General features: G+C 39.5%; 1 protein-coding gene across 1 annotated transcript in view; it reads left to right on the forward strand.

Annotated features, from left to right (window-relative positions):
* The window catches only part of LOC123510796 (venom allergen 5-like), a 76,582-nt gene that overhangs the window by 21,497 nt on the left and 47,585 nt on the right, over positions 1–7,500 (forward strand).

Here is a 7,500-nt window from a genome sequence, read left to right on the forward strand (position 1 = left end):
CCTTAACATCCTTACATTCCTACCACCCTCCATCTTCGTCTATCCCTTACCCAAACATCCTTCCCTTCCCTTCCACTACTCCTTAATATCCCTGGCTTACCCACCTACTTTTTTTCTTGCCTTTTTTTTCCCCAGTGGTCTGAATGAGGAACTAACCGACGGGGGAATGTGGAATGGATGAGCTAATGTCTGAGGTGTTTTGAGATACTGAAGGGAGCTGCGTTTCGCCTCACCGGGGTCTGAACCTTGTAAATCTAATGATGATGGGCCACTGTTATCTTAAGGACGAGAACTGGGGCCAGGAGAAGGAGGACGAGGAGTAGAAGGAGGAGGAGGAGCAGGAGGAGGACAAGTTGTTGATACTGATGGTGAAGATAGTACGAGCTTAGAAGTGATGATGAAGGAAGGTTGATGGAGGTGGAGGTTGTAGGGTGTGTGTGTGTGTGTGTGTGTGTGTGTGTGTGTGTGTGTGTGTGTGTGTGTGTACGTTTGTCAGTCCTCTCCCATTCCCCATTACTTTTCCTTCATCTTCCTCCTTCATCTACGTTTAGATTTTCGTTTCTTGCTTTGCTTTTATGTGTTTTCTCCTTTTTTTTATTCATTCATTCATTCGTTTTTACTTTGTGTGTGTGTGTGTGTGTGTGTGTGTGTGTGTGTGTGTGTGTGTGTGTGTCTACCTGTCTGATGTTACTTGTAATTATTTTTTCTATGTATCTCTAACTTTCCTATAATTTAAGTGTTTTGAGTCTATATCCATGTCTGTGAGTGTCTGTCTGTGGGGATGCGGTGCTGTGAGGCTGTAAGGCTGTGGGACTGTGCGACTGTGGGGCTCTGGGGCTGTGAAGTTGTGGGGATGAGGGATTGAGAGCTGTGAGACTGCGGTGCTGCGGGGCTGTGAAGCTGTGGGGCTGTGATACTATGAGGCTATGGAGCTGTGAGGCTGCGATATTGATGGACTGTTATGCTGTGGGGATATGGCGCTGTGGGGCTGTGGGGCTCCAGAGCTGTGGTGCTGTGAGGCTGCAAGGCTGTGGGGCTGTGAGATTGTGGAGTTGTAGGGCTATGGGGCTGTGAGATTGTGGGACTGTGAGGCTGTAGAACTGTGGGACTGTGAGGCTGTGGGACTGTGAGGCTGTGGGGCTGCAATATTGTAGGACTGTTGTGCTGTGGGGATATGGGACTGTGGGGCTGTGAAACTGTGTGGCTGTGGGGGCTGCGGGGCTGCGGGGCGGGGCGGGGCGGGGCGGGGCAGGTCGGTACAGTCTGGTGATAACATCAGGGCGAGGCTTGAGGCGCGAGGGACCACGAGGCACCAGCAGCAGTATCAATGTTTTTGTCGGGACCCCTGCAGTGAACATGCCCCTAACCTCCTTCCCTTATCCCCTGCCGCCCCTGCTTCTCCTGCTATCCCTTCCTTCCTTCCTTCCTTCCTTCCTTACTTACTGACTTTCTTATTTACTTACTTCTCCTTTATTTTTCTTTCTTCCCCTTGTTTTGTTTTTCTTTTTCTCACTTCGTACTTCTTCTTCTTTCTTTCTTTCCTTCCTTCCTTCCTTCCTTCCTCCTTCCTTCCTATTCCTTTATTTCCCTTCTTTACCCTTGATTTCTTTTTTTTCTTCTTTTTCTCACTTCGTATTCCTTCTTCTTTCCTTCCTTCCTTCCTTCCTTCCTTCCTTCCTTTCTTCCTTCCTTCCTTTCTTCTCCTTTATTTCCTTCCTTCCTTGTTTGGTTTTTTCTCTTTTCACTTCGTTTTTGTCGTTTTTTCCCCGTCTTCCTTCTTTCCCTTTCTGAAATTCCTTATTTTTTTCTATTTCTTCTTCTTTTTCTTGTTTCCTTCCTTTTCTCTCAAAAAATTTCTTGTTCTTGCCTTCATGTACTCGTTTTCTTCTTCTTCTTCTTCTTCTTCTTGATCTTCCTCCTCCTCCTCCTCCTCCTTGACATAGATCTTTTGCCAGGCACCCTAGAGAGAGAGAGAGAGAGAGAGAGAGAGAGAGATTGAAACACAAACGATAAGAGACAGACAGACAGAAACGGTGAAGGATAATGATGATAAAAAGAAATATTAATTGCCACGAAAGATATAAACTCTCTTCATCTCTATTTCTCTTTTTCTCTCTTTCTTTTTCTCTCTCACTATCTCCCAAGACACCCTGAATAATAAAAAGAGACAATTAATGCTCGAGAACAAAAACACTTGAGGAACTTGTTAAAATGAAGAAGGATTTAAAACATGGAAGCAAGAAGAAGAAGAAGAAGAAGAAGGAGGAGGAGGAGGAGAAGGAAAAAAAATACAAGACAATGAGAAAAAGAAAATATGAGAGAGAGAGAAAGAGAGAGAGAGAGAGAATTTATGGACCAATGAAGAAGATACTTAAAATTCTTTCTACTTGATAATAAATAATGATATAAGCTTCAACACTACCACCACCACCACCACCACCACCACCACCACCACCACCACCATTACCACCACCACCACCACCACCACCACCACCACCACCACCAATATTTTTCATGATATCAAATTAAAAATATGAACATCGTATTTTTTTATTATTATTTTTAAAAGGAAGAAAACTAACGATAGGCTGTTGTCTTCCCTCTTTCCTCTCCTCAATTCTGGAGGGATGGAAGTAAAGATAATGAGAGATAATAAAGAAAATAAAGATAATCCTTGGCTTGAGTTAAGGACAAGCCACCTCTCTCTCTCTCTCTCTCTCTCTCTCTCTCTCTCTCTCTCTCTCTCTCTCTCTCTCTCTCTCTCTCTCTCTCTCTCTCTCTCTCTCTTTCGTCCTGTTTTGTTTTTTGCAACACTAAGAATGAAATGAGACGAATGAGGAGGAGGAAGAAGAGGAGGAGGAAGAAGAGGAGGAGGAGGAGGAGAAGGAGGAGGAGGAAGAAGAGTAGGAGGAGGAGGGGGAAGAGGAGGAGGAAGATAAGTAGGAGGAGGAGGAGGAGGAGGAGGAGGAGATGTTAGGTGAGGAAGACTTGTCTTCAGGATGTGGAAAAGAAATGTGACGGTGTGGCGTGAATGTTGATGTGAGAGAGAGAGAGAGAGAGAGAGAGAGAGAGAGAGAGAGAGAGAGAGAGAGAGAGAGAGAGAGAGAGAGAGAGAGAGAGAGAGAAAGAGAGGGAGACAGTTGAACAGATAGACATATAAACTGGAAACGAGCACACACACACACACACACACACACACACACACACACACACACACACACACACAGTCAGGAGCAGGATGGTAAAAATGAGGTTATTTGGTTATAATGTGAACTCTAACCTATCCTTTGTAAAGATCAAGAGTAAGAGACCAATTGAAACTTACCCTGCCAACTCACTCCTACCCTGCCAATGTAAACCCTGCCACACTTTACCTACTTCTTACTTTAACCCTTTTTTTTAATTCGTGTTTTTTTCTTGCTTTTAATTTCTCTATTTTGTCGATTTATTGTTTTTCTTGGGTTTTTTTCCTGTTTTTTCTTGTTCTTTTGTTTTTTGTTTTCTTGTTCTTTTCTTGTTTTTATTCTCTCTATCTTGTCTAATTATTGTTTTTCTTGATTTTTTTTCCTGTTTTCTTTACTTTTTCTTGTTTTTTATTCATTTTCTCTTACTTTTCCACTTGTTTTTCTTCATATTTTTGTTCATTTTCTTGATTTGCTTTATTTGTTTGTCTGTTTATTGTTTTTCTTACTTTCATTCTTGTCTTTTTTCTTGTTTTCTTGTTTTCTTGTTCTATTTTTCTTTTACTTTCCCCTTTTTATATTTTTTCTTTTGTTTTTCTTACTCATTTCTCTAATTTATTTTCGTGTTGTTTTTCTTGTTTTTTTTGTTTTTCTACTCCATTTTTTTCTCTTCCTTTCCTTGTTTTTTATATTTTGTTTTATTTTTACTTTTTTTGTTTCATTTCTCCTTTTTTTCTTACTTTTTCACATATTTTTCTTACTCTGTTTATGTATTTATTGTTTTTCTTACTTTCGTCCTTGTTTTTCTCTGTTTTTACTTGTTTTCTTTATTTTCTCCTTCTTTTCCACCTGTTTTATCATATTCTTGTTGTTTTTCTTGTTTTTCTTACTCTATTTTTATTCATTTTTTGTTTTCCTTACTTGCGTCCTTGTTTTTATTAATATTTTAGTTTTTTTTCTTGTTTTCTTAATCTTTTTCTTGATTTTCTACTTGTTTCTCTTTATTTTCTTGTTATTTTCTTGTTTTTCTTACTCTATTATTATTTATTTATCATTTTCTTACTTTTCTTCTTATTTTCTCTATATTTTTGTTTTTTTTCTTACTTTTTCACTTATATTCATTATATTTTTGTTATTTTGCTGTTTTTCTTACTCTGATATTATTAATTCATTGTTTTTTCCTTCTTTCTTTCTTTTTTTTATTTACATTTTGTCTTTTTCTTATTTTTTCTTACTTTCTTTGTGTTCTGTTTTGTTTTCGTTCTTTCCTCTACTTTTTCTCGTTTTTTTTTTATTTCTTGTTTTTTTTATTATTATTCTTTTTCTTATTTGTTTTCTTTATTCTATTTTGCTAATTTTTTTTTAATTTTACTCTCTTCTTTTTCTTCTCTCTTTGCTTTCTCTCTTCTCTTTCTTCTCTTCTCTTTCGTTTCCTCATTCTTTTCTTTTTTTTCTTTTGCTTTTTGTCTTCCTTTCCTATTCTTTTTTCATTATCTTCTCTTTTCTCCTCTTTCTTCTTTTCGTTTCTTGTTTTTTTTTCATTTTTTTCTATTTCTTCTCATTTTCTTTCTCTCTCACTCTTTCATCACTTCCATGTTTACCATCTAATTTATTCCGTTCTCCTTTCCATCCTTCATCACATTTTCTCTTAATTTATTTATTTACTTCTTTCTTATTCTTTTCTTCTCTTTCTTCTCCCTTTTTTCTTCTATCTCTCCTTTTATTCCTAATATTTCTTCTCTTCCATTCACCCTTTCTCTCTCTCTCTCTCTCTCTCTCTCTCTTCTCCATCTCTCTTCTTTGTTTAGCTTCTTCTTCTTCTTCTTCTTCTTCTTCTTCTTCTTCTTCTTCTTCTATTCTCCTCCTCCTCCTCCTCCTCTCCTCCTCCTCCTCCTCCTCCTCCTCCTCCTCCTCCTCCTCCTCCTCCTCCTCCTCCTCCTCCTCCTCCTCCTCCTCCTGCTGTATCTCGTTCCTGCACCTCCCTTCCTTACCGTCTTTTATTCTTCCTCTACTACTTATGCTCCTTCTCCTCCTCCTTCGTGTTTCTCTCCTGCCCTGCCCTGCTGCTGGAGGAGGAGGAGGAGGAGGAGGAGGAGGAGGAGGAGGAGAAGGAGGAGGAGGGGCTAGTTGCGTCATGTGTGGGGCGCGACGCCTCCTGCATAGTAATGAGAAGGAGAGGGAGGAAAGGAAGGAGAGAGAGAGAGAGAGAGAGAGAGAGAGAGAGAGAGAGAGAGAGAGAGAGAGAGAGAGATGGGAAGGGAGGGAGGAGGGAGGAAGGAAGTTAAGGAGGGAGAGTGAGCTGGGAACAAGGACAGGAACAGAGAGAGAGAGAGAGAGAGAGAGAGAGAGAGAGAGAGAGAGAGAGACTAGCATTATTTTTCTCACACATTTATTTTCATTCATGCAACGGAAAAATATTCTCGTGGAAAATCTTACTGGATGAATTTTTAAAAGGGTATCCACTTTTCTATAAACCTTTTCTGGATTTCTCTCTTACAATTCTTATTTTTCCTTTACTCATTTTCCTGACACTTTTTTTTTTCCTATAATCTAATCTTGTTGCTCACATTACGCCTTGTTGATTAAAAAGAATATGTATTTCCATGTTTTTTTATATTCCTGTGCATGTCCGTGTAAATCTCTTCAATGCCATGACGCATTTTCATATTCATTCTGGTCACTATTTGGCGATCTTATACAGCTTCAAAAACATAGATTGGGATTAGAATAGTAAAGACTGTGACCATTAATCTTTTGACCTCCATAGATCCTTCCTCATGCAAATAAAATCGTCTAATCGCGTCTCAGTACTGGAGTTAATATTTCAATACTTGTTTAGACACCTTTATAAAACAATTCCTTAATCTGATATAAAACTGATAAAGCAACATAAAAGCGTAACAAATTTTCTTTTTTTTTACGTGCAATTCCAAATATTTTCCTACACTTAGTTAACAAAGAGCAAGCAAAGGCAAGCAATGAGTTAAACAAGCGAACATTCTCACCTGCTTTCCACCTGCTGGCGCGCTAATTACCTCGACTGTTTGCTAATTACCTGTCCCCGGCACTAACATTACAGGTAACTCGCCGCAATGAAAACACCTGTCTTGTGTGTGACCTGTTATTAATGACTCTAATCTCCAACACTCTTGTATCAGATTCTTTGTCTCTTGCCTTTGTTTTACTTGTGTTGGTGTGTGTCAGTGGTGGTGGTGGTGGTGGTAGTAGTAGTAGTAGTAATAGTAGTAGTAGTAGAAGTAGAAGGTTTTGACATTTAAGTTTAGATCATGTTAGGTCACTTCTTTAGCTCGTTAGTGATAGTAGTAGTAGTAGTAGTAGTAGTAGCAGTAGTAGTAGTAGTAGTAGTAGTAGTATAGTAGTAGTAGAAGAAAGCTATGACATTTAAGTTAGGTCATGTTAGGTCAGTTTGCTGGCTAGTCAGTAGTAGTAGTAGTAGTAGTAGTAGTAGTAGTAGTAGTAGTAGTAGTAGAAGAAGGGTCTTACATTTAAGTATAGATTATTTTAGGTTAGTTAACCCGCTCGTTAGTAGTAGTAGTAGTAGTAGTAGTAGTAGTAGTAGTAGTAGCTGCAGCAGCACAAGTGGTAATAAAACCTAAACTTCAAATTCCTACTCTCATTTTCACAACAGCAATAATCACACACACAGAATTTAGTAGCCAATCACTGCACTTCAGCCTGAGTGTCTTGACCAATCAGGGAGGAAATCCGACAGCCAATGAGAGGGCAGGAAGTAGTGTGGGTGGGGGTCAGCACGAGCCAGTCAGGTGAAAGATTGCGTTAACCTCCATAACACGACCCGCTAATTGGCCAGGAGGGAAACATTTTGAGAGCGTGACGAGAGAGAGAGAGAGAGAGAGAGAGAGAGAGAGAGAGAGAGAGAGAGTGAAAAAAATAAAACCAGATATTAGTAGCCCGAAAAAGGATTAATATGCCTCACTAATCATCACACACACACACACACACACACACACACACACACACTCACGAACCACTGAACCGGGACAAACGAAACTTGCTTCGAATATCAGACTGAAAACGAGACCAGAGCAAAATTTTCCACGCTCGGGCAGAGAGAGAGAGAGAGAGAGAGAGAGAAGTACTGGAATAAAGGTACAAGACGAAGAATTCTGAAATAAACAGGTTCTTTTTCTTTTTTCTTTTTTCTTCTCCCATTCAAAAGTATTTCAACCTTGAGCTGTTTTGTTTTGCGCTCCGTGGCTACTTTTGTCTTACATTTTCTCACTTTAAAGCTAACTCTCTCTCTCTCTCTCTCTCTCTCTCTCTCTCTCTCTCTCTC

The sequence above is a fragment of the Portunus trituberculatus genome, chromosome 30, assembly GCF_017591435.1.
Source record: "Portunus trituberculatus isolate SZX2019 chromosome 30, ASM1759143v1, whole genome shotgun sequence".
In the NCBI taxonomy this organism is placed as follows: domain Eukaryota; kingdom Metazoa; phylum Arthropoda; class Malacostraca; order Decapoda; family Portunidae; genus Portunus; species Portunus trituberculatus.